This window comes from Amblyomma americanum, chromosome 9 (assembly GCF_052857255.1).
Source record: "Amblyomma americanum isolate KBUSLIRL-KWMA chromosome 9, ASM5285725v1, whole genome shotgun sequence".
Classification (NCBI taxonomy): Eukaryota; Metazoa; Arthropoda; class Arachnida; order Ixodida; family Ixodidae; genus Amblyomma; species Amblyomma americanum.
The window spans coordinates 32,599,520-32,625,832 of record NC_135505.1 but is presented as its reverse complement, the minus strand read 5'-3'; the positions used below and the strand labels follow the sequence as shown (position 1 = coordinate 32,625,832).

At 41.5% G+C, this 26,313-nt stretch overlaps 1 protein-coding gene across 9 annotated transcripts in view; it reads left to right on the top strand.

Annotated features, from left to right (window-relative positions):
* The window catches only part of LOC144104001 (dermonecrotic toxin SPH-like), a 178,112-nt gene that overhangs the window by 91,458 nt on the left and 60,341 nt on the right, over window positions 1-26,313 (top strand). The window contains exons 1-3 of one of the 9 annotated variants that reach the window (XM_077636774.1): window positions 2,461-2,607; window positions 10,302-10,400; window positions 15,443-15,506. The exons of 1 other annotated variant lie outside the window; for it this stretch is intronic. The gene's annotated coding sequence lies outside the window, so the exon portion shown is untranslated. Of the gene's footprint in view, window positions 1-2,459; window positions 2,647-10,301; window positions 10,401-15,442; window positions 15,507-26,313 lie in introns of those variants that run through there. 7 more of the 9 variants (XM_077636772.1, XM_077636777.1, XM_077636773.1 and 4 more) reach the window with 7 other exon arrangements.

Genomic DNA, 26,313 nt, shown 5'->3' with positions numbered 1-26,313 from the left:
AAAACTAGAACTCTTTTCCCATACATACTGTTGTTTCACCAAAATAGATTAGGATGTGTTGATTTTGCCTTTCCTCGTCATCTCTAAGCGATGTTCTCGACACGCGCTGTTTCACTGATGTTCATCGCAACACACCTTTCCCGCACACTTTCCGCACTCTGTGGTAGGCTGCCCACATTGTATTAATCAATATAAAACTTCTCCGACTTTAAAGCCTTCTTATCGTTAAATCTGACATCGACGCGCATCCACCTGATACCACTTTTTTCGCTTGTTTTTTGTTAGATTGCTTTACCTGATGCGGTAATGTTCCTTTCTTTTTGTGTTCTGCGAATTTTCCAAATGCACTAGTGCTTGTTGTAGACCTGCAGATGCGGCAGTGTTGACGAATTAGTTTTTTGCCTTTTTTTCTGCAATTTTTTTGTACGACTTAGCTTTCATTTCGGTAGTCGCCCAGCAGTTAGCTACAATACCCTTGTTGCGGTGCATGTATCCGCGCAAATAAATAAATAAATAAATAAATAAAAATGACGTTATAGCACACGATACGCGTGTATTGTAATGCTTAGGGGTTTACATAGCCTGTGGAAACGCTAGATAACTGTTCGCCATGCTTTTGTTCAAGTTTGAGATATTCAAAAGTGTTTAGGTGATTCTGTTGGTCGAAGATTTAACAGTCATGAGTACCAAAGTGTATAATTGGCTGTGTAAAGTGGAAACCAATAATTTACCTTGACACTGGTCGCCTGCAAACACGATCACGTGCCCGACTGCTCCAGTCTGTCTTTTTTTCTGAAAGAAACGCAGTGGATGGAAATAGAGGAGCGGTAGTCTAGAGGACATCGCGCCTGACTCCCAACAGAGTGGACAACGCTTCCATTCCTGTCACGGGTAGAAAAATTTATTTTTCTTTTAGCCGCTGCTGTCTTTGCATGGACGATAACATCCTGACGTTGCACGCTTCGGGCGAACCCTTTCGCACTAAGGGATGATTCGCAGCAGAGTCCCGCTTAATCTGCTCAAAATTTAGCCGTAAAAGAACCATCGGTTGTCGCAGTCCAGTTGGTCCCCGCAAAGGCCAATTTTTGTCCAAAAGGGCGAGAAGAGGGCTTAGAGTGTGTGGCCGCTGGGCTCCCATGGAAGGTCTGCGCACGTAGGGACAAGACCGCTGTTTATGAACAAATGGAAAGTTTGCTTCGAAATAAGCCCTCCAAGAATGCAGTACATATCCGGTGCACTCGGTCACGCCGCAGACCACGACGTAAACGTCATCACACTGCAGTTTAGGCAGTACACATTTGGATAAGCAATAATTTAGTCCTTCTCCTTCCTCTGACATCAGCAACGGTGCTGGTCATAGGTTGTCACTGCATTTAAGTAGTGCAGCAAAGATCGTTATACTTGCGTTTCCAGTCTGTTCATTCTAGTCGCCATTTGTCGCTGTCCGTTTCTCTTTGGGTCTCACGACCCAAAGTGATTGCTCTGGAACGGCCGTAATTACGCGCAACAATTTTTTATACGCCCTACGGTATTACTAACAGTGTTTTCAGCGTTTGAGAGCCATCTCACGAGAAACAAAGTTTTAATGAGGTCTTTGCTCACACAACACAGCAGCCGTTTATGCTGAGCCCTGCATGTCTTTCACTGCATTTAGGTTCGAGGATGTTGGGCGTCAAGATACGATCGTTCGAGAACAGCTTGACAGTCGTAGGGTAGGACGCCAGCCGCGTTACGAACCTGGTCGCATCACGTTAGTCGCTTCTTTGTCAAAGTGTATAGCGTGCGGGGTTCGACCTTTATATAGACAGTTTCCAGTCACCAACAAATTTAGGGTTGCAGACAGGGACAGTGATTCTGCTCCGACCGACTGTGAAGTGCGCTTGTTCCTGCCGCCGGCGCCGATGAGTTGATGATGTTTTTTTCGTGGAAAGAAGTTCTTCTTTTAGAACAATTTTCTTAGGAGATTTATTTCGCCTGCCTGTCTGCTTACTTTTTACTACACTGAGCAACTGTTGGCTGCCTGAATTCAATAGCATTTCGTCTGTCAGATTGCGCAGTCACCCCTATCGCATTTTAAATCTTTTCTTTCTTGTTTTTGTTCATATTAGAGTGAATCGTAGCCACCGCGCCAAACGCAGAGACCTCAAAGCCGTCGTCTCCACATTTTTGAGTTAGCGCGCCACTGTGCTGCATGCTCCGAGCAGAAAATTCCAGAGTGTCTCACCCTTGTCAGCATCCGGCGTATTTAGTGGCAAGCATGGCGATGCTGTAAAAGTATAGTTGATGCATGCCGTGCTTCACAGAAACCGCTCAGACCAGCTGCGCCGTTTCCGTTTGAAACGCCGTTGGCATTGGGAACGAAAAATAAGTAATGTCCGTTGACCTGTCATAAAGAATAAGCGCACAACAAAGTGTCTACCACTCGCTGTAGTCCAGGCAGTGCGCGTAGAGCCGGAAGTTTCACAGGCACTCCATCCGGTCGCTCTGGCAATTGTGAGCAAGGCCGGAAAATAGCAGCTCTCTTATATTGAAGTCTACTTGCCGAGTACGCCGAATATCAAAGTCAGCACTGCGCATTACCTCAACAAGGAATTATCATTTCCATCAGTGAGTACCGGACGAATTACAGAAGCTGCTGGTGGTTTAGTAAGTTGTAAATTTAATTGCATTATTATCAGTCATGCTACACTGGGCCTCATCATTTAGCCCAACACTTTCTTGAGTTTTTTTTATTTTGGAAAACTGTGGTTTTAGATTCAGTGTGCCTAAGTCAGCAAAGAAAGCAATAGCTACCACAGGTGGCTTCTTTTTCTTACTATTGTCATAAATAACTTAATGACATTTAAAAACCATTGCAAATAAATTTGTGACCTTGAAAGATACAACAGAGTAGCCGCTGTAAGGCGCGCAGTCTAATTTCACAAGATTTCTTCATTTGACATGATGTGGTTTCACAGAACCATTCCCTCTATATTCCTGTTTTCCTAGCACATTCTGTCTGCCATAATAGCAATGCTCTGTCATAATAGCAATGGTCTTTTTAGTATAGTCTAAAAGTTTTATTGGGGCATTCTGCGCCGTTATGGAGCACTTCACTCCAGAAACAGAGCATACGTCTGCTGTTTGAGGCGGCGTAAACCGAATGAAAGAAGGAGGATGAGGACTTTAATGCAACTGGAGTTTCTGCCTGGTTGTGGGCCTGGCATGCTACTCGAGGATGAGATAGCCATAGCCCAACTCCATACATACTCATAGATAATCATAGCCATCGATACTCATAGCGAAATATTCATAGCCAAATCATAGCCAAACCTGAGTTTTTTTCCATACTGCTCGTATATATTGCGACACAGGCCAGGTCTCGGGTCTTCCAACATAATATGCTCAGATTTTACACACGCTTTCTAACTACTGCTGCTCTTTTAACAAGCGGATTTTTCCCCAATTTTCCAACATTCTCAAGGAAAATCTTAAGCTTAAATCAAGCCTTCAATCATGCCTGTTTTAAATGACACCCTACGGTGCAGGATACCCTGTGCACACCTGTCTTGTCGCAGGAAGGACTTGAAATGCTAGGTCAGCTCAGGAATATTTTCTTATGAAAGCCATTTGAAGCACTTTGCAACATGAGTTTTATTAAAGCGCAGTCATTGTTCTCTGCTAGGTAAAAATCATACTTGTTTCTTTGCCGTCTATCATAGGTAAAGTAGTTAGTTGTCTAGGGATGCTGTGAAATAAAATGAATATTGAACGACTGCTTCCAAATGAGATCCCGCCTTATATTTCACAGAAATTGCAAACATAAGTCGTTCACGACATATAAGTGTATTTCTCACCGCTTAAACCACATTGAAAGTAAACCACGAGTAACATACAGGTGGTGATGTTCTGTACCCTTCAACAGCTGCGTGGGTATACCTCGCGCAGCATTTGCATAACACATACAGACGGGTAGCAGCAAGCGAAAATTCGTGCCTTAAATAATTTGCCTCACGCCTTTCTTGCTGAAATTGCGGTACGAAGTTTTACAGCATTGGTACAATATTTTTAATACGACTGAAGCACTCATGAGAAGATTGCACATTTAATATGGTTCGACACAGGTTCTAGAAAGTTACTGGGAATTTCGATTAAAGGAGTAAACTTGTGCAAAGGGATTGAAGAAGAAAGAGACGGCGAGGACACGACAGGCGCTGTGTCCTGTCCTCGCGTCTCTTTTTTCTTTAGTTCCTTTGCGCAAGTTTAATCCATTAATTGCGGTTATGAACCAACTCGCCAAGAGAAGAGTGCTCAGGAATTTCAGTGGGACTTTTTAGGAGTTGCAATTTAATAATTGGAACCGCATTGAAGACACAAAAGTCACTAAAATATGCAGGACATTAGAGATAGCGACGGGGCCAGTTGGTACATGATATCACCGAAAAGAAAAACAGCGCGCTTACACGGTACAGAGAAAGAAGACAGAGAAGAGCGCGCTGTTTTTCGGGGATATTATGCTGGACAGTCATTTGCATAAGTGCATCCTGAACACCGTGATGCTAGATTTCCAAGATTATACGGAACTGCGGAAGGTCCTCCTTTCAGAGACTGAACCTGCAAGCAGGCCCTTAAAATAAATATCATGGCGCCGCTGCTCTCATACAACGCATAACCACTCCTGCGACTTACCGTTCTTACATGTGTTTGCGACGTTGTGGACACTGATAACTCATAATGTTGAACATGGCTCAACTTAATTGCAGCAACCCTAGCCTTCAACCGACGCTTTCCCAAGATTGTTAGTACTTCGCTCAAATTAGCGTTAGCAAAATGAGGGTTCCACCGTATTAGAAGTTGTGACATGGCAAACCATTGCCTGCGCTGCAATATTCCAGGCGGTCCACATAAAAGCGGCCATGCTTTTCAAACAGAGCAAGTGTCATTGCTCAGTAAAACGAATTGATATTTTCTGAGCACGTCGCCGATTGGGCGGTATTTAACTGATTAATTGATTTCTAAATGAACTGATCCCTAAGAACTAAATGGCGAGCGGCTATAATATTGGCTTCAAGTATAGACTGGCAGTTGAAAAGTTTTAGATTGTCCTGAAAAACAAGAATAGCTGAAATTTTTCGCTCCAAAGCGGCATTTACAGAGCTTTATTTGCACGTCTAACAAGAAAGCTAGCAAGTGACAGCTGCGAACACACATCTCCCGCTTAGTGCACACCCATAGCACACGCAGAGCTCTGTCACAACTGTCTCACAGCTTCGAAGAAATGCGGCTTCCGTTCTCAGAGGTTCGTCTTAGGATGCTGCAGCAGTATCACTGTAATATGCAAGCTTTTTTGTATTTAGCGAGCTCGTTTTCGATACTGAAAAAAAATAGTTTGCATAAATGGCACCATGGTGCAAAAAACTCGGGCAGCTGTATATTGAGATGATCTACAACTCTAGCGTTGACACTTTAACAGCGCGAAAGCACTAATCTGGAGGTTCAGGGCTTATCGGAATCGCCTCGTGCCGATGTATGTCCGCTCCGTCCCGCGCCCCTGCTCGCTCATTATGGTCGTCTATATACGCATCACTAATCACGAGGTTCAGAGCCTAGCAAAATCGTGTCATGCCGACTGTATGCTCGAGAAGCGCCAACGCTCCGCCTTGTGGCACTGTCCGCTCATCATCGCATTATACGCAGCACAAATCCGTGCTTTCGCATTGATTCGAATGTAGTAAACCCGAGAAAAATGTTAAAGCGCGAACGCTCCGTCTCGCGGCATTATGCACTCATTGTCCTGTTCGACGTCGCACAAACCCGTAATTTTCGCACTCATTCGGATGTATAAAAATTATATGCCATTTTCGTTCCCCTGACACGAATAGTGAAAAGTTTGCTATCCTCTGCTTCTCATTGCTTCCAGAAAAAAAATACTGCTAACTAGGCTATGCGACAACAAAAGCACAGAATTATTTTGACTTGGCTCAGATTTCCCCGTATTTTTTTTTTCAAATTCGCTTGCTGTTAGTTGCGTCATACGATATATGGTTGCCTGTCTAACGGCCAAGTGATTGCAGAAGTGAATACGGCTGGTAAGCTAGAAAGTGTAATCGTGTTGAACTTAAAGCAAAGTTAAACCACACAGAGGCGTTTATATGAGAAATACTGAGTGAAAAAGAAATGGACATTACCCGAAAGCTGAAACATCCTATGGATACTTATACAGTGATTTATATTGTCGCCAACGCGCGTTAAAACTTGGATTAGCACTCTAGACTGCATCTTCAATCTCCGAACCCGCTATTGCTTACATGCCTAATTGTTTCAGATGTGCAGGAAAATGGCTAGTGTAAATATCTAAATTTAAAGTTGCTATCTTTCCCAGACAAATTTTATATCCTCTTCCCGAATTATTTCTAACCTTTGCAGGCCGAAACACTAAACGGCGGCGGTTTCTTTTCCTGCTTTCAACGATGAGCGAAGGGGCGCATTCACTGCTCGAACGTGATAGCCCTCCGAGCGCTCTCATTGCGTTATCTGATGTCCGAATGCACTATGATGCACTAAGTGCAATTCTACCACATATTATTTCGCAAAACAACGCAACCAAAGAACTTTCAATAGACTTGGGTTAGCTAACACCACTGCTAACATCGTAACACGATTTTCTGAAGATTGTCTGAATTCAGACACTGCAAAATAGACAGAGGGTCGAAATTATTACGGAGCCCTCCCTTTCTTCCTTTCTTCTTTCACTCCATCCTTTATCTCTTCTCTTACTGCGCGGTTCAGGTGTCCAACGATATATGAGACAGATACTGCGCGATTTCCTTTCCCCAAAAACCAATTATTATTATTATTATTATTATTATATTATTATTATTATTATTATTATTATTATTATTATTATTATTATTATTATTATTATTATTATTATTATTATTATTAATAAATAGACTGGCCGCTCGCACTTCAACACAGTGAAGAAATCGAGGCGTTTATAAACATCCAAAATCTGGTTCAAAATTTCAGTCGAGCCATTTCGCGCCTCATCTAAAATGTCCTTACGAACTATGTGCCACGAGAAGTGGCAGTCAACCGCTGGTGTGTCATTATATGGTTGTTGCTTGAGTCTAAAGATGCTCCAGCATCTGGGTTCAGAATATCTCAACAACACATCGTGACGCAAAACTAGTCGCATAGTTCCATATGCCTGCGAAGCAGCTTCGGTGAGAAATGTTGCCATGAACCATGTAAAAGATGCCCCATCTGAGAAGCCTGCACGAACAAATCCACCAATGTAACTAGGGATGCCATGCGTTGCTAGTTTCTCATAGAACTGCCAGCTCTGAGTCTCGGTTTATCAACCCTCATATCTGTAAAGTTTCAGGCAGTATTCGAGGCAGTACCTCGTGCCCCTTTTCGTGCCCGACCTATGCTGCCAGAACGAATGATCGAAATCGAAAACAGCAAAGCACAGCCCGTTGGAATGCACATCATCGCAAGTGAATGTCGACTATTTATCGGCGAAATGAACTCCAGTTGATCTACACCTTAGGAAAAAATACCCTTTGCTCTCATGACATGAAGCTAAGAGCACCTTTCGGCGCCAATTAAAACAGAACAGGACTTGGCCACCCTAATGTAGTACCTGGCCACAACCTTCTATGAAGAAACCAATTAACCCTCGGCCCTCATTCCCCAGCGCATGCGGAGCAACAGACCACGGCTGCGGCCAGACCTGTGACGCAGCCGAGGGTGCTGAGCATTTCTGGTTCCGGACAGGCCGCCATCGGAATCTGAACCTGGCAGCGTTTAACACAAGTACTTTATCTAGTGAAGCTAGCCTAGCAGTGCTGTTCGAGGAACTAGCGGGAATTAAATGGGATGTTATAGGGCTTAGCGTAGGTAGGAGGACAGGTGAGGCGTATACACTACTAAAGGACGGACACATACTGTGCTATCGCGGATTAGCGGATAGACGAGAACTAGGTGTGGGATTCTTTATTAATCAGGATATAGCTGGCAACGTAGAGGAGTTCTATAGTAATAACGAGAGGGTAGCAGGTATAGTATTTAGGCTGAATAGAAGGTACAAGCTGAAAGTGGTGCAGGCCTACGCGCCCACGTCCAGCCATGATGACCAGACCATTGAAAGTTTCTATGAGGACGTAGAATCGGCAATGAATAAAGTAAAATCACAGTACACTGCACTGATGGACGATCTTCATGTTCATACAACGAACGATGATCTCACAGCCATCATTACGGAGGGCGCAGTAGAAGTAGGCGGTAGGACAGTTCGACAGAATACCGGAAAGCTATCTCAGGTGACGAAAGATCTGATTAAGAAGCTCCAAAGCATGAGGGCGTCTAAGCCTAAAGACAGAATTTAACTCACAGAGTTATCGAAGTTAATAAATAAGTGCAAGGTAGCCGACATAATGAAGTTTAATATGGAGAGAACCCAGATGTATGCGTTAAGAAACAAGCCATGTGATGTCATTAGCAATATGGATAAGATAGTTAACGTGGCCGAGGAGTTCTACACAGACCTGTACAGTAGCCAATGTAATCAGAGCGTTATTGAGAAAGACAGTAGTACACAGCAATGCGTCATCCCGCCAGTAACGAAGATGAAGTAAAGAAAGCGCTAGGAGCATTGGAAGTGGGGAAAGCAGCTGGGGAGGATCATGTAACAGCAGAACTGTTGAAGGATGGGGGGGGGGGGGGAACGTGCTAGAAAAACTAGCCGCCCTGTATACGTAATGCCTTATGACCTCGACTGTGCCAGAAGCTTGGAAGAGTGCAAACATTATCTTAATTCATAAGAAGGGAGACGCCAAGGATTAGAAAAATTACAGACCGATCAGCTTACTATCCGTTGCCTACAAAGTATTTACTAAGGTAATCCCAAATAGAGTCAGGGCAACCTTAGGCTTTAATCAACCGAATGATCAGGCAGGCTTTCGTAAAGGATATTCCACAACAGATCATATTCAAACTATCAATCAGGTGACAAAGAAATGAGCAGAATACAACCAACCTCTATATATAGCCTTCATTGATTACGAGAAAGAATTCGACTCAGTAGAAACCTCAGCAGTCATACAGGAATTGCGTAACCAGAGGGTAGAAGAGCCTTATGTCAAAATACTGGAAGATATATATAGCAACTTCACAGCTACTATAGTCCTCCATAAGGTCAGCAATAAAATTCCCATAAGGAAGGACGTCAGGCAAGGAGACACGATCTCGCCAATGCTATTCACCGCCTGTTTACAGGAGGTATACAAAGCCATGAATTGGGAACAGTTGGGAATAAGAGTAATGGAGAATACCTAAATAATCTGCGATTCTCTGATGACATTGCCTTGCGGATTCACTCAGGAGGTGAACTGCAAACCATGGTCAATGAGTTAGACAGGCAGGGCAGAACGCTGGGTCAAAATTAACACGCAGAAACCAAGGTAATGTTCAACAGTCTAGCAAGGAAACAGTACTTCACAATTGGCAGAGAGAGCCTGGAAGCTGTAAAGAAATACTCCTACTTAGGGCAGGTAGTGACAGCTGATACGGATCACGAGAGGGAGATAACTAGGAGGATAAGAATGGGGTAGAGCGCATATGGCAGGTTCTCTCAGATAATGAGTGGCAGTTTACCGATTTCCCTCAAGAGGAAAGTGTACAACAGCATAATCTTACCGGTACTCACCTACGGGGCAGAAACGTGGAGGCTAACGAAAAGAGTTCAGCTTAAGTTAAGGACAACGCAGCGAGCCATGGAAAGAAAAATGATAGGTGTAACGTTTAGAGATCGGAAGCGGGCAGAGTGGGTGAGGGAGCAAACACGGGTTAAGGACATCCTAGTCGATACCAAGAGGAAGAAATCGGCTTTGGCAGGGCACGTAATGCGAAGGCAAGATAACCGCTGGTCCTTAAGGGTAACGGAGTGGATTTCAAAGGGAAAGTAAGTGTAGCAGGTGGCGGCAGAAGGTTTGGTGGGCGGATGAGATTAAGAAGTTTGCAGGCAAAGGGTGGATACAGCTGGCAAAGGACAGGGTTAATTGAAGAGCCAAGGGAGAGGCCTTTGCCCTGCAATGGGTGCAGAAAGGCTGATGATGATAGTGATGAGTTTTTTCAGTGTTTAAATGTAGTACATTACTTTCACTCCAGGTTTTTAATCGATTCATTGCGGCATTTATAATTGGGAGAAGAAGCTGAAATGAGGTGCCTTGAAAAAATAAGCTTGTATCATCGGCGTAAACGACGTATTTTGGTTTATCATGTATTGTAACTGTATCATTTTTCTATAATATGAACAGGCGAGGCCCTAAGATGCTGCCTTGCGGCACATCAGTACAAACTGATTGATATCATGACAGATGGGACCCTATTTGGACTTTCTGATAACGATGTTGAAGGTAAGGCTTTACAAGGTTTAAGGGCGTTCCGCTCATGCCGTATATATCCAGTTTCTGCAGTAAAACACCATTATTGAGGCAGTCGAAAGCCTTTGAAAAGTCTACAAAAATACCAATACAGATTTCTCGATTTTCAATTGCATCCAGAGTGGTTTTTTTTTATTTAATAACGCCGTTTCGGTTGATTTCCCGTAGATAATGCCATGCGGGGAAGGGGAAAAAGACTGAACTTTAAGCAAAAAATAATTATTCTTTTGTAGATTATTCTCTCTAAGCCTTTTGAAAAGGCCGGTAATATTGAAATTGGTCAATAATTAGACATATCACTTTCATCTCCCTTTTTGTAGACAACGATAACTTTTGATACTTGCATTAACTTTGGGAATAAACCAGTAGATAGGGCGCGATTGTAAATATGAGTGAGAATAGAAGCTATGCAGTCAATTACGTATTTTATCGGCGCAATTTGTATGTTATCTATATCACAAGCTATGCAATTATTTACGGAGTTAAAAATACTGCGAACTTTATTTTCATTGGTAGGATCTAAAAATACACTGTGGTCATTGGCTTTTATATTGGGATTAACAGCTTTGAGGGTGCGTTTTATGAAACACCATCCTTAAAAAAAATTATTGAACTTTTCTGCAAGCTCGATTCCTTTTACCTTATGACCTTCGAGAGTAAAACTAGTGACACCTGCAGAACTTGATTTGCAATCAACTAGTTTGTTTATTTTCATCCGGACTACAGCGCTTCCATCACAATTTTCGCTCATAAACTCATTATGCAGATATTTTCTTTTCTCATTTATTAAATGAGTAGTTAGCTTATTACGATGCTCTGAATCTTTGTCGAAGAGCCAGCGACTTTGTTTTCATAAATTTCATGAACAACTTGGATTTCCTTTTAATCATCTTTAAAGAATGGCGGTTGATCCAAGGTTTACGATTCGTTCTTGACTTCTTGATGACCTTATCTTTAAAATGTTCATGATATAATGACTTAAAACGAGAAATGAATAGCTCATAGGCATCATCGGCTGCATCGGAAGAAAATACACCGTTCCAACTTTCGTTTATAATACTCGAACGAAACGCTTCAAGGGTCACGGGTGTGATGCACTGTGTTGTTTTCACGACGGGTAAATCAGTTGTTTGCTTTCTGATGCCCCGTACAAGTACATAAATCAGGTAGTGGTCACTAATATCACAGCATCGAACTCTGGAAAAAACATAATTACTATTTATGTTGGCTACAAAAATATGAAGAATGGTAGCAGTTTGCATTGTGACGCGGGTTTCAGTTTGGGTTAAAGTAAGATGGCCACTGGACTCTATCGTTGATACAAACGTCATTTAAGCAGGAGTTGGCGTCAGCAAGTAGATACTAAGATCTCCACCGAGAATGAGGTTAAGATTTTCTTGATTGACATAATTCAGCAAGTGATCTAAATGACCGACAAAAACATCAAGAGAAGAATCCGGTGGTCTGTACATGACTGAAAACACATTTCTTTGTGACGCATCCGTTAAACATTCTACATCATCACTTACGAAAGGAAATTCGGGTATAATATCGCAGTTTAGAGCATGTTTCTTTAGTATTGCCACTCCAACCCCATGTTTAGATGTCCGACTTAGGAAGAAGGTTTGGTAGCAGTCTCGTTTGTAAACTTCAGTGGTGCGTGTGTACCAAGTTTCAGTCAAAAATATGGCACCGAATCCAAAACTGAATTCATCAAGAAAGACGGATAGTTCGTCTTTATGTCTTGCAGACTGAATGTTTAGACGAAAGCAGGTTAGATATATGTCGGTGGAACAGCGTTTTAAAACGAAATAGAAACATTCCACTATGCTTTACTCGGTTTCTGTTATGATTGGCTTTCCTCAGGTGGGTGCTGTTACGAGACCCTCAATTTCGCAATCCTTGTCTGATAACATTACTTATTTTTATTTACATAATACTGCAGACCTCATGTGGTCAAAGCAGGAAGGGCAGATAACAAGGCATATTTACAAACACCATAAAGTTATTACATAGTCAAAAGGTTTGACACATGACACAAATGAACGAAACAAGTCAAAGGAAATACATTGCACATCAATCTGCGCGTCAAAATTCATTGCTAAGATATCTTTCAAAACTGTCACTTGAGACAATCTGTTCAGGCAGTGCATTCCAATCGTTTACTGTGCGCGGAAAGTATGAGTATTTAAACAAGTTAGTTTTCGCAAAATATGGTGTTAGGGCATGGGTATGTTGGTGACGGGTTTTTCGTGTAGTTGAAGGTGTAACATAAGGTGAAGAAGAAATTCTAAACTTTCCCTGGATGAATGAATGAAGAAACCTTATCGCGCAATTTTCCGTCTTATATGAAGAGGTTTAATTTCGTTGGAGGCCATTAAAGCAGATGGGGAATCAGTTCTCTTGAATTTATTGTAAATGAAGCGCACAGCCCGCCTTTGCACGTTTTCTATTTTTGCTATATCTTTTTTGGTGCACGGGTCCCACACTATAGCCGCATACTCAAGTTTGGACCGAAAAAGAGAGTTATAGGCTAATAGCTTAACGTGACTGGATGCTCCTTTGAGTTGTGTTTCAAAAATCCAAGTTTTTTAACGCAGATGAACAGATGTAATAAACATGGTCGCTCCAGTTAAGCTGTGAATTTATTAAAACGCCTATGTATTTGTATTTTTCAACTTCCGAGATAGCGGTGCCGCAAGCAGAATACCTAAAGTGGATAGGAAGTTTCTTTCTTGTCATGCGCAAAAGCATAGTCTTATCAGAATTGAAGACCATTCCTGATCTCTCACACCAGGCCACAATTTCGCGGAAAGCATCATTCAGAAATATTTGGTCAGCCACAGAACTTATTTGGGTATACAGCATGCAGTCATCGGCAAATAAACTAATTTTAACATTTCTATCAATGGAACACACAATGTCGTTTACATAAACCAAAAATAACAGTTGACCTAGTACACTTCCTTGGGGTACGCCAGATGTCACTGGAAGTAACGTGGAAGAGATGCCACCAATATCCACAAACTGTGTTCGATTTTGTAGGTAGGAGCAATCTAGTTTACTAAGGTCAAGGGCACGCCTATTAATTTCAGTTTTTCAAGAAGTTTATTATCGGGAACTTTATCAAACGCTTTGCTGAAGTGTAACAAATTATGTGCAGTTGTCCAGATTTATCTAATACGGAACTAAAGTTATGGATAGCAGTAACCAACTGCGTGACAGTTTAAAAACCTTTCCTGAAGCCGTGTTGAAATGGAGACAAGCATCCTTTAGAGTTGTATATTTCAAGTATGTGGTTAGCGATAATGTGTTCGATTAGTTTGCAGCAGGTACTCGTCGAAGAAATCGGACGGTAATTGCTTAAACACGCGCGGTCCCCCTTTTTATGCACAGGCACAACTCTGGCGGTTAGCCAGTCGGGGGGCAATGAAAAAGACGATAAGGATAAACAGAAAATTTTTGTTAAGAATTGAGCTAATGATTCAGCATAACGGCGGAAGAAGGCGTTTGGTATGTCATCTGAACCATACGAACTTTTGGTATCTAACCGGAGTAGGTATTCAACAACGCCTTCGTAGGATACAGTGATTGATTTTTCAGGTGGAAGGTCAAACACATGTTCATTGGCACTTTCTTCAAAAAATACAGGATGAAAGTAGGCATTGAAATGCGTAGCAATTGATTGAGGACACGTAATCACGTTGTTATGCACAGTGATTTGAGTTGTTTGCTTGTGGGAAGTTCTAAGGTGATCCCTAAATTTATGGGGATCATTTCGTGTAAATTGTGGAAGACTCTCTGTCAAGTAATGTTTTTTTTCTGATGTAATGCTAGAAGAAAGCTATTCTGCTAAAATAGCTAAGTGACTAAAACTGGCGATTTATCCAGGGATTTGCTTTCTTTAAGCGCTTCTTCTTATCGAGTATGAAGCTATTGATACAATATTTACAGTGTTCCTTGAACGTGATCAGATATCCCGTCATGAACAGATACTGTGCAATCACAATAAGAGCGTTTTATGAATACTAAATCTAAGATTGACTCAATAGAACCATGTATTCTGGTTGATTTGGTGACTATTTGCTGAAGGTTGTAAGATAACATTATATCATAGATGGCGTCAGCATTTTCAGAATATCCAAGGTTTTCGTTAGACCAGTTTATGGTTGGCAGATTGAAATCCCCTGCAAGTATCAAATTTTTATATCTGTAGTTGAAGAAAAAATCCTGCAGCTTATGCAGATAGTCCAGGTCTGAATTAGGGGGCCTATACAGTGCACATAAGATGAAAGTGTAGCCAAGATATGTAATTTTCAGAGCAATGCTTTCATGGTTTTCTGTTGAATTTAGAACTATAGCGGAAACATTCGGTTTTAATAAAATGGCTACGCCACCTCCTCGTGACCCCCTATCACGCCTAAATACAGTTTATGGTGGAGGAAAGATGCAATCATTAGTGATATCACAGTGATGCCAAGTCTCGGTTATAACAGCTATATCAGGGCTGTGAGTAAACAGAGCGATCTCAAGGGCAGTTGCCTTGTTCACTATGCTTTGGGCATTTATTATTAAGATAACAAGGTCACGAAGAGCTGGGTTATCTAAGGTAGTCTGTCAATCAGAGTTACTAGAAGAGAGAGTAGAAAGGCTAATCCGTTGTTCAGTTGAATCTTTCCAAGCGTACATGCTGTTGCCAATTTTGAGCTTGTCACGAACGAGATAAGCCTTCTTTCCATCCTTCCTTTCGGTTTTGCAAGATTCCCAAAGCAATTTTCGTTTTCTTAGTGTCTCCTTAGAATAATCATTTTGTATTAAAAAAGCCGAACCTTTAAGTTTACTAACATTTGCATACAGGGCCTACTTTTCATTAAAATCTTGGAAGAATGCGGTTACAGGACGTTTTGAGTTATTTGCTTTTCGTATTCTATGTATACGGGCAATGAATGACGTTGAGACACCAAGGTGTTTTTCAAAGACCTCAGAAATCAACTTATTTTTAAGTTCCTCTTCAGTTTCAGAGGTATCTTCCATTATGCCATGTATAATCAAATTCGAGCGACGACTGCGATCCTCCAGGTTAGTGAGCTTTTGATGTTGCTTGGAAAATGACTGCTTTATCGAATTCATATGCTGTTCGATTGGAGCAAGTGGTTCAATACCGGCCTTGAAGTCGCCAAACAGATGTTCTATGCGATCTAGTCTAGTTGCTAAGGAGCTGAGAGATATATCTAGCTTACTTTGGTAAGCTTTCAGTTCCGAAATTTCCTGCTGTATGATGGTTTGGGATTCCATGATTTTATCGAACATTTCCTGAACAGTGGGGCCAGGGTTGCTTTCTACGCATAGGAGCAGTTTGCACACAATTAAGCATTCATATGCAATGCACATCAAACGCCATGGGCACGGCAGGACCAGCAACATATGGTTATCGCTTTTGCATGAGGAGTAGCAACCAACCTGGATAAGCAGAAGGGGAGGCATGCTTAGAGCCAGTTTTCCGTGTGGTCCGCCGTGCCCAGTGAAATCGAAGCGCTGGGGATCTGCTCTTATACCGGTTGTTGAGGATGACGTCACTCCCCAACCGAAGTGGCCGGCAGGGGGACGGATGAGCCTTGCTGTGTCATGGACAGGGGGAACGGTGAAAGTTGTATCAGTTGATACTGGCAAGCGGGTGTGGTTGTAGCACATGTCGTTTTCATCGGCGAAGCCAAGCAGCAGAAGGGGAGGCATGCTTAGAGCCAGTTTTCCGTGTGGTCCGCCGTGCCCAGTGAATTCGAAGCGCTGAGGATCTGCTCTTATATTAACACATGTGGATGGATTGGAGCAAAGAATACTTTATTCGCCCGTTGCTAACTTTCAAAACTTTGAAGAAAGTCAGTAGGAGATAAAATAGTAGACAGGCTGTTCTAAACACATGAATTTCACTTTTCACCTATTGCATATCTCGCATGGTGTACAAGATCCCAATATCCTGCTGGCGATGCTATGAAGAGCATACTGGGCAGTACACAGACTTTTATTTATGACTGCTTGCTACACAACAGAAGCGTGGCATGGGCAATAACTTGGCCGCCCAAAGCGGCTTTTTGGATCATAATTGTATTTAACAGGTTTTTAGTTCTGTGTCATCAAATTTTGCAAATAATAGAAAGCGCAGTTTTATATGAAGTGCATTGGATTCTTGGAGAGCGAGGGTCATGTAAGCATCCCTTTTTGGTCACTTGAGCCAAGAGTTAGCCTAGACATGCTTTTTCCTCCTTTTCCTACTCTTTTTGTCATTATTCCTCACTTTTGTTTTCTATCAGTTCATGCAGTGTTATATTTTAAAAACTTGTGTTGGCGGCCTCTAAATCCATTGTGTTTGTTTAACCCACGCGTGGGTCTTTTTATGTGTTGTCATTTACCGTTGTTACCTACTTCCGGACGCCACGTAACCAAAAAGCAACCTGAAACACGGATGTAGACTACACAGTAGAGATCAGAGCTATAAATTAAATAAAACGCATGCGCACCTTAAGCTATGTGAAAAAATTTAAATTACTTATGGCCCCTCAGAGACATGACATTATATAGAACAGTGCTCAGATATTTGCTGAGCTCAGTATGGCTCGTAGGCATGCAAAAAAAATGGGAGTGGTTTAAAATGTCTAATGCCACACGATCAGAGCAGCACATAGATTTCTTAGTCAATGAAATAAATTTTTCCTCGCGACCACGGAACAGTTCTGTCAAATGTATAAAGTAGAATAACTATAATGCGCCTAGACAAGAACGAAATAATTTCACTGGAGTCGCAAGTGCACAAAGAGGTGTGATTATATTGATGTGTGAAAATACTCTAGTTTAGTGTGATGAGTGTACGAGTGCCAGTTTATATTTCTTTGATATTTCGGTTAAAAGAGCATTTTCTGAAACATGTGACAAGCTGTGAGGTCAGCATAAGAAAAGCATATAGCTAGACGTGCTCAAAGCTACTCAGATGTGCTATGGAAGCCTAGTAGCAAAGCTGGTAGATGTTCAGTAGATGCCATTAATACCTAAGTACTTGCCGTATAGAAGAACATATTGCAAGTTTAAGTAAGGTATATTGTAATTGTCAAAATATGTGGCTATATACAGTTGCACATAACGCAGATATTAAAAGATATGCATTGATTCGCCAATATTTTTTGAGCTCTTGATATGCAGCGCCATATAATGCATTGCAAAAGTTCCCGTTTTCTCTTAACAACTTTTGCGACGACTGGCAGGCCTCATTAAATCATACAAGGTTTTGCACGCAATACATAAACTGGTGTTTCTTTTTTTTTTTACAGTCCTAAAAAACCTTTCGTATTGCGGTCGCAATGGCTGTAAATTCCATTCTCACGTGCAAACGTCGCGTCATATGAACAGCCGACGAAATCTGCCTCAGCGTATACATCGGAGGACATGCGACTAAGCCTAACTGACTTTATTTACAAATGACGGTTACTGCTCTACAAAACAACATAAAAACACAAACGTTAGTCATAATAGTAACCGTGCTAAATTCGTGCCAAGCAATATCACGAACCTGTTAAATAAATCGCACTGCGAAAAAGCTGCGAAATAGCGTTGTGCACAATAGTAATCCGAGTCTGTAATAATTCCCTCTATAGTGTAGGATGAAACCCCTTCCATTAATATGATGAACATGGTTATTGAAGCTTGAATGTGGGTATTTAGACATTTTATTACATGATTGGATTTTAAATTTGTTGTGACCTTTGCGATTAGCCACATGTCACGGGTGGTAGAATTATGCTACAACGTTGGAAAACCCTCGTATGATCTAGTTTCATATGGTGCGGGACTGACACTAAGAAAATTTATCTCGCAATAATTTATATTTAAAGTCGTGGTAAAAGCGCAAGAGGCAAATTGGTAAACATTATTGTGATCAAATTTCAGTCAGGTGTATAATTATTATGAAGTAATTAATGTTCAAGTCGCGCCGAATTGCGGAATCTTTAAACAACTGAGAAGCTTCCAAAATTATTCGTATAGAAAAACGGAGTGTAAAAACCTTGTGTTACTTGTCACCCATCATGCCGCTGCAGTGCTATTGAATTACCCCACAGAGCCTGCAAATAAGATGAGCAGTGATGTACACTACATATTTTACCTATGGTAAGCATTTCATTAAATGTGGACAGTTATTACGGAGGCTATTTGTTTTTATTTGAAAGTGACAGCACCAACACTTTCCTGTCATGCGTCCTTTCGCTAGGGACTACTGCACCGGTCAGTATTGTTTCGGACCTCTTAGCCCCTCGCAAAGACCGATAGTGCCACGTCATGATTAGGTTATGAACATTTATTAAAGCATTTTTTCAGCTTCGCTGGGACTTCAGTGGATCTTTTTCTTAACTCTCGAAGCAATCTTCAGGGTTGATGCCAGTCTTCGTCCTGCATGTCTTGTGAAATAGCGCCCTTCCTTCTGCTGCATTTTGTCGTTCAGTCACTGCGGATTGCGCAATCCTTGTTGCAGGAGGCACATTTTATTTAGTTCTTATTTAATAATTTTGTGATTATTTACAAGACCTGAGTGGGGTAATGAAATATACAATTAAACGCGCGCTGGAAACAATAAACAAGCTCTTAAGATGATATGGTTTATAGAGTTAACGTCCCAAAGCTACGCAGGCTGTGAGGGACGCCGCAATGAAAGGCTCCCAAATCATTTCGACCACCTGTGGTTATTTAACGTGCACTGACATCGCAAAACACACGGGACTCAAGAATTTCTCCTCCATCGAAATTCGACCACCGTGGCTGGGATCGAGCCCACGCCTTTCACGTCAGTAGCCGAGTGCCATAACCACTGAGCAACCGTGGCGGCTAAACTCTGAAGGTGTCAAAATAAAATTATAAATCAATAATACAAAAGAATAAATCGAGAAAGAAAAGCAAAATACACGATACAAATGCAAAAGGATATCATGTGGTGAAAAAGATCTGAGAAATCTAAAGGGGGGCTTCAAACATTTTAGGGACGTTTGTGATACTGCATCATTATAGATATTATTCGATTCACTAATCCTTCTAAGGAAATAGGAATACTTATAGAAGTTAATTATCGCGTCACTATAAAATCGTGTTGTTGCCTTGTGTTTTATCCAGTTTAGTACGATAAAATGTTGGAGGCGGTAATATTGTATTCGGCTTTGAATAACTGAAAAAAGAATTTTAAACGACAGGTCCGGCTTCTAAGAGAGACTGGAAGCAAACTACTTTGACTAAATAGATGGCTGATAGATGTACGACCACATGAGTTGTAAATAAACCGTGCTGCTGTCCTCTGAACTGGCTCTAATTTAGCAGTGTTAGTTTTGGTGAAGGAATCGCAGATTACGACGGCATGTTCTAACATTGGGCGAATAACAGTGTATTCAACCACACGTATCCTAGAGGGCGCGAGCTTTAAAAAGCACGTCAAAGGAAAAAGAGCTCGCGAAGGGCATTCGCGGTGACTTTATCAGTGTGTTCAATCCAGGACCGGTTATTGGAAATACGAAGCCCTAGGTAATTGTGGATATTTACTTCAGAAAGGTAAAAATTATTAGCAGTATAATGAAGTGGGCGACTTTCTTTTCACTGTTATGCGCATGAAAAAAACTGTTTTATCTTAGCAAACGCACATTTTCTATTGGTTACACTAAGATAATACGTTCGCAATATTCGTATTTTACCTTACTTGATCCTAAGTTGTAATTCTTTCATACAGCACACAATCGTCAGCTTACAATCTGGCTTAAACGGAGTGATTGGATTCAATCATTGATAAAAATCAAAAATAGAAGCTCACAACGAACCCCTGGGGAACTCCAGAATCAACGGAAGCGATAGAGGAAGGAACATTATTTAATACCGCATACTGGGGACGATTTTTGAGCTAAGCTGAAATCAATGCGAGTAGTGCGTAATTTTTTGTCGCATTATCTAGTTTCTGAAGAAGTTTGTTAAGCGAAACATTGCCTAATGCTTTTTTTAGATCCATCAATATAGCGCTTGTCTAGTTTACTTCTTTTAATGGCTCTGTAAACTGAGGTATGGTTTCAACTAGCTGAGTGTTATAAGAAGATCCTGATTTAGAACCATTCTTTGCAATTGCTAAAAAGGAATTTCGCTCAAGAAAATCACCTATGTGTTTCAAATGAGATGTTCTTAAATTTTCAATTGTGTTGAGTTTAATGATATCACACGGTAATTTAGAATTGATGTTCAATATCCAGTTTTTTTAATTAGCTAGATTCTAGCTGTTCTTCAGTCATCCGGTAATGAGCCTTCACTTAATGACCTGCTGATCAAAATGCATAAATATTTGAAATACCACTCTGACTAACGCTTCAGGAAAGCGTTAGAAATATCATCCCTTCGAAATTTTTTATATCAATCTGGAACAATAAATTCAGAACACCTGCTTCGGAGATTACAACATCAGGAATTAAAGGTAACCTTTGGGTATAGTGTGGAAGGAAGCCGTTCTCCTCCGTAAATACCGACTTGAAATAACCGTTAAAAGCCGTGCACACCAACGCATATCATGCTCACAACTGTCAATCACTGTAATTTTGATGTTTGATTGCGGTCTTTGTGTTATTTTCCACAAGATTTTTCCAGGGGGGGGATTTATTTTTGAGGTTAGTTCCGTATAATAGTATCGCTCCTGGTCACGGCCAATCTGCTTCTTGAGTTTTTCTGAATGTTGACCGATGATTTTTCGAGAACAACTTCCTACTCGTAATGATCTTTACATTGTTTTAAGGCGAAAGCCTTTAATTGCTCATGCTCGCGTCCGTCCGTATGTTCGTCCGTTACGCTCATCAACTCGATAAGAAAAAAAATTCTTTTTCGCAATGGGACTCGAACCACCATCCTTCCGTTCCGTAGCCGAGCGTGCTAATGATAATGCTACTTCCGGCCAATGCTTAGTAGTTCTTGTCAAAGACGCTCGAGAGTGTTTGCAGACAGCCGTCAAATGAGGCGGATGCCTCCCAAATGCCCTCCAGTGTCTCCAGCACTTGAGATTCACAAACAATTGTGTACATAATTAACATCTTAACCGCACATCAGGGACACAATCAGCAACGCCACGCTAACGGCTTTCGCCTCACCGCACTTTAGGTCAACAAAGTGCCCCCCTGAATTTTTTAGTTTTCGTTATGAGCGTACCATGTCTCGATTTACCCACGGGTTACATCTTCGAGACCTTTAGCAATTTTCTGAATAAAACGTTCAATGCACTGAAATAGAATATTTTTCAATAAGAGCCATAGGTCATTCACATCGCAGTAAGAATTCATGAAGGTGTCATAATAAATGTCTAGCATATCAGTATTTGATTCATTATGAGGGGAAAAAAAGTTAGGAAAGAAATGGACAGTGTCTACGAGGTCGAATTTTACATTATTCAAGGTCAGTATGACAGCTTTGTGATTAGAAATTCTGGTCGTTATATTGAACTCGTCTTTTTATTATTACCTTTCATAAAAATAAATCGACAATTGAAGCTGAGCCATTGTGAACTCTTGTAAAGTTTTTATCAACTTGTAACAAGTCAAATTAAATGCAGATACCAGGCATTCTTTGTTCAATAATCTTTGTAGAATAGGAGAAGGTACCCATTCTATGCTAGGTATTTGAAACTCTACAGAGAGTATTAGTCTAACATTCGGTTTCACATGTCGCTGTAAATATTCTTTCAAGTTTCTTAGGAGATTAACGGAGGAGTTAGGTGGCCTGGAAATGAGCGCGACCATATAACGAGCATTATTTTGTAAAATTTATAAGTTATACCCTCTACACCACCCACATCAGGCATTTTGAAGATCTTTAATAAAGCCTTGAATAATATGACTACTCCTTCGCCTCTTACAGCCTGGCTGTTAAGAAACACTCGGTAGTTTTCTGGAACAAATTCAGAATCAAATATGTTGCAACTTTGGCAAGTTTCGGTAAGTGCAGCTAATTCTACGTCAAGAGTAAGAAGCAAACACTGAAGGGGTGTAGTTTTGTTTAAAATGTTTCGACTGTTCACATTTTTAGTGTGAAGATTCGCTTCGCAACAGAACGCGGTCATTCACTCTTCTTAGCAATAGTATAGCGCTCATCCTTCTCTTCATCCCATCGAAACAGCACCATAAACAACTAGTTTATCGAATAATAGTTTACTTTAGCGCCGTTAGCTTTCTCCTCTGAACATTTTTGCAACAACTATTTTCTAATGTCGCGAATTCGGCTGGAAAAGCCTTCTGCCACAGAAAAATCAGAACCTTTCAGCTTTGACCATGCCTGTAGTACTGTAACTTTATATCTGTAGTCCTGAAATTTCTTGACTGCAGGGGGCTCTTCATTTTCATTTTCTATCCCAGTCTACGGCACCACTCCACACTATGATTTCTACTTCTAATTTTTTCTCTTCAAACAGTTTTTTCGTAACCGTGTTATGAAGACTAAGCGATGTTTCTTTGTCTTTCTATTTAAAGCCGTAAACAAGCCAGTTATTTCAACGGCTTCGTTTTCTAAGTCCCCAACCTTTTTGAGCATGTATAACTTTGTCTTTTTCAAGTTCCGTTACAGTTGCATTTAAGTTACAGACCTCTGTGTTTAATGTCTCAAGGTATTATAACTTGGCTTATAGGTTCGTAATGCGCACAGGTAAACCGCCAATTTTACACCCGAGGACACTATGCTATGTAATTATTGCCTTAATAGAAGCATTCGTATTGGGCAACCAGAAAGTAGCTGAAGCAACATTTCTTCCTGTAATGAACCTGGATTAGATTCAAGTTCCACACATACTAATATATTCTTTGGAAATACACAGACATCAGATAAAACGTGCGGAATACAAAGTGGCCAGTGCAGCAGCACCAAGAAGCTGCTATAGCTGTGAAAGCATTTAGTAGGCATGTGTGCAGAAACCTGGAAATCAAGGCAGAATGGCTTTATGAGCAGCATTACCGATGTGCTGCTGCCAAGCCACTAAAGGTATTCGGCAATGAGGTGCTTTTAATAAAGGCGTGGTTGGCCACGTGTTTCCTCGTCCGAGGTGTCGGGGCATGCGCAGAAATCTTGAAAGTAGCAAGGATGATTTCACTGGCTTTCATCCAGTCACCACGTGCTCGTAGCTCAATGCTGGCATCACAGGCGAGAGCGGCAGGCAGTCCAGGTAAGGCGCTGAAAACGGACGTTTGCGCTTGTATCAGGCCGGCTAGGACCTGGACAAAAAAGCAGAACGGGCTGGTGAACGTCGTTTCCGATGCGCTGCTGCCAAGCCCACTTGATTGTCTTCGTCACTAAAGTCATCAATTTCTACGAACTTCAGGCTCACAAAGCGCGTAATGAGAAAAAAGAATATTTTTTCATTAGTATGACGTCATATCTCGAGAGGAAAGCCGAAAAGCCGATTTGGAGGCTACAACTATTCCAAACAGATGTCGCGGCCATTCTTCATTCAGACATAGCAGGCAAAACGTTGGGTCAGGCAGCGCTCGACAGCTGACTGGACGCACACTTTTCTGATTTCACGGTAAGCCTGACAGATGACTGGAAAGGTTTTCAGTCCTGTTCAGCGGAAAAGGAAAAGTGTCGGCGTTGTGTCGAGAAACCAATGTAACATGAGTAAAAAAACCCACATCTCACGCTTCGAGAAGCACGGGTCAGGTGCGGTTGCTTTGAATGAATATAATTGAAAAAGGAGTTGTAATCTAAATTTAAGCCTGGCGCATCTCCTAAACCACTTGAATTTATAAATTAACTACTTTTAGATAAATGAAAATTTTTAAACATCTCAGTCAAGAGTTGAAAGCATAACTCTGTTCCCAGGTAGGCTCACTAACGACACTAGACCACGCAGTGGCTCCTGTGTGGTAAGGTACAAACAGGGTTTTATATATGCGCGGTGTGGTCTTTCATGTACAGTCCTATATTACGAGCGTATGTTAATAAATATTTGCGCATTTGGAGTTTAATTGGGGAGTTAGCGATAAAAAGAGTGGCAAAGTGCATGTAGTGTTATTTAAAATCGTTGCTTAAAGTAGCAAAGTGGCACCCGCCTGTGGTGGCCACAGGAGAACGCGCACAATCTGATCCAGGTCACTTTTGCAATAGATGCAGGAGTAGCATAACGTCTCTGTGCGGAACCATCGCCCAGGTAAAATGCTCTTATGTGGCTATGTGACAATGTGTGCAGTGGTGTGAGTACTAATCAAAGTGTGAACAAGCAGACTCAACATTATATTCATAGACTGAAGTGTGGAAGAGCAAAGTCAAGAATGTGGAAACTTGTGAAAAGTTAGCGAATGAACAAAAGTGAAACTTTGTTCAGTGAAGCAAGTGAACGAAGTCAACTAACGCTAACGCTTCATACTCAATACAATATCATTTCAGTTGGCATGAAAAACCACCCGGTTTCTCTGTAGGAAAATTCTCTGACAGTTAAATGGGCAGATGACGCTATCAGCTTCACGTGAACTCAGAGGAAACAATAAAGAGGACCGTCAAATCTGATATATTACTAAGGACTCCCAAAGTTTGGAAGTTGTCGCATCTCGAGAACAAATTGGCTCTTGGCCCACTCATGCAAACTGGCTTTCTACCAGCCCGAAAATTGGCAGTGTACCCAACATGAAAATCATGCTCTTGGTCAGCCTCAAAAATAACCCCAAATCTCGCCATTTCCTTCACCCTCATCATTTCGCAGTTGGTTCACCTCCAAACGTTGGTAGCTGGCCTACCCTCTAAACCTCGCAGTTGGCCCACCCAAACAAATTTAACACTACTCCCACCCCCCAATAATTTGATGTTTGCCCTCCTCCAAAACTATGCAAGTTCTTCCACCTCAAAATTTCGAGTTGCCCCATCACAAAACGTTTCCCACTTGGTGCACCCCCAAACTTTTGCACTTGGCCCACCCAGAAATTTAGTCTCTGGCATAGTTCCAAAAATTTCCGCCTTTGTCTCACCGCGAGATTTGGCTGCCGGACCACGTCTAAAATTTTCCACTTTGTCTTTTCTTAAAGTACGAAAGTTTGCCTTCTCCGAAAATACGAAAGTTGTGCCACCTACAGCATTCGGTGAAGCGCATATGGCAGGTTCTCTCAGATCATGAATGGCAGTTTCGCAATATTCGTCGAGAGAAAAGTTTTCAACAGCTTTATCTTACCGGTACTCATTGGTGGGGCAGAAACATGGAGGCTCATGAAAAAGGTTGAGCTTAAATTGAGAACCACGCAGCGAGCTAGAGAAATGAAAACGATAGGTGTAACGTTACCAGAGAAAAAGCGGGAAGAGCAGGTGAAGGAACAAATGCGGGTTAATGACATTCTAGTCGAAATCAAGATGAAGAAATGGGCTTATGCAGGGCATGTGATGCGAAGGCAATATAACCGCTGGTCCTTAAGATAAAAGAGTGGATTCCAAGGGAAGGGCAGCTTTGCAGGGGCCGGCAGAAAGTTAGATGCTCGGCTGAGAAGTTTTCGGAGACAGGGCGGCCGCAGCTGGCACAGGACAGTGTTATTTGGAGAGATGTGGGAGAGGCATTTTTCCCGCAGTAGGTGCAGTAAGGTTGATGATAACGATGACCTTAGTAATCTGCGATTCGCTGTTGACATTGCCTCCCTCAGTAATTTGGGTGACGAATTGCGAAGCATGGTCAAGGACCAAGATATGCAGAACAGAACGGTTTGTCTAAAATTAATATGCCAAGCACAAAATAAAGCTAATACCATGGAGTCATTAACAGGCATGACTGAATGTTGTTTACAAGCAGTTATTTTAATTCATGGATTTCTTTTTGCAATAGCACAGTCGTCCCCAGCCTTGGTTCTAAAAATTTGATTTTATTTCTTTCATCATT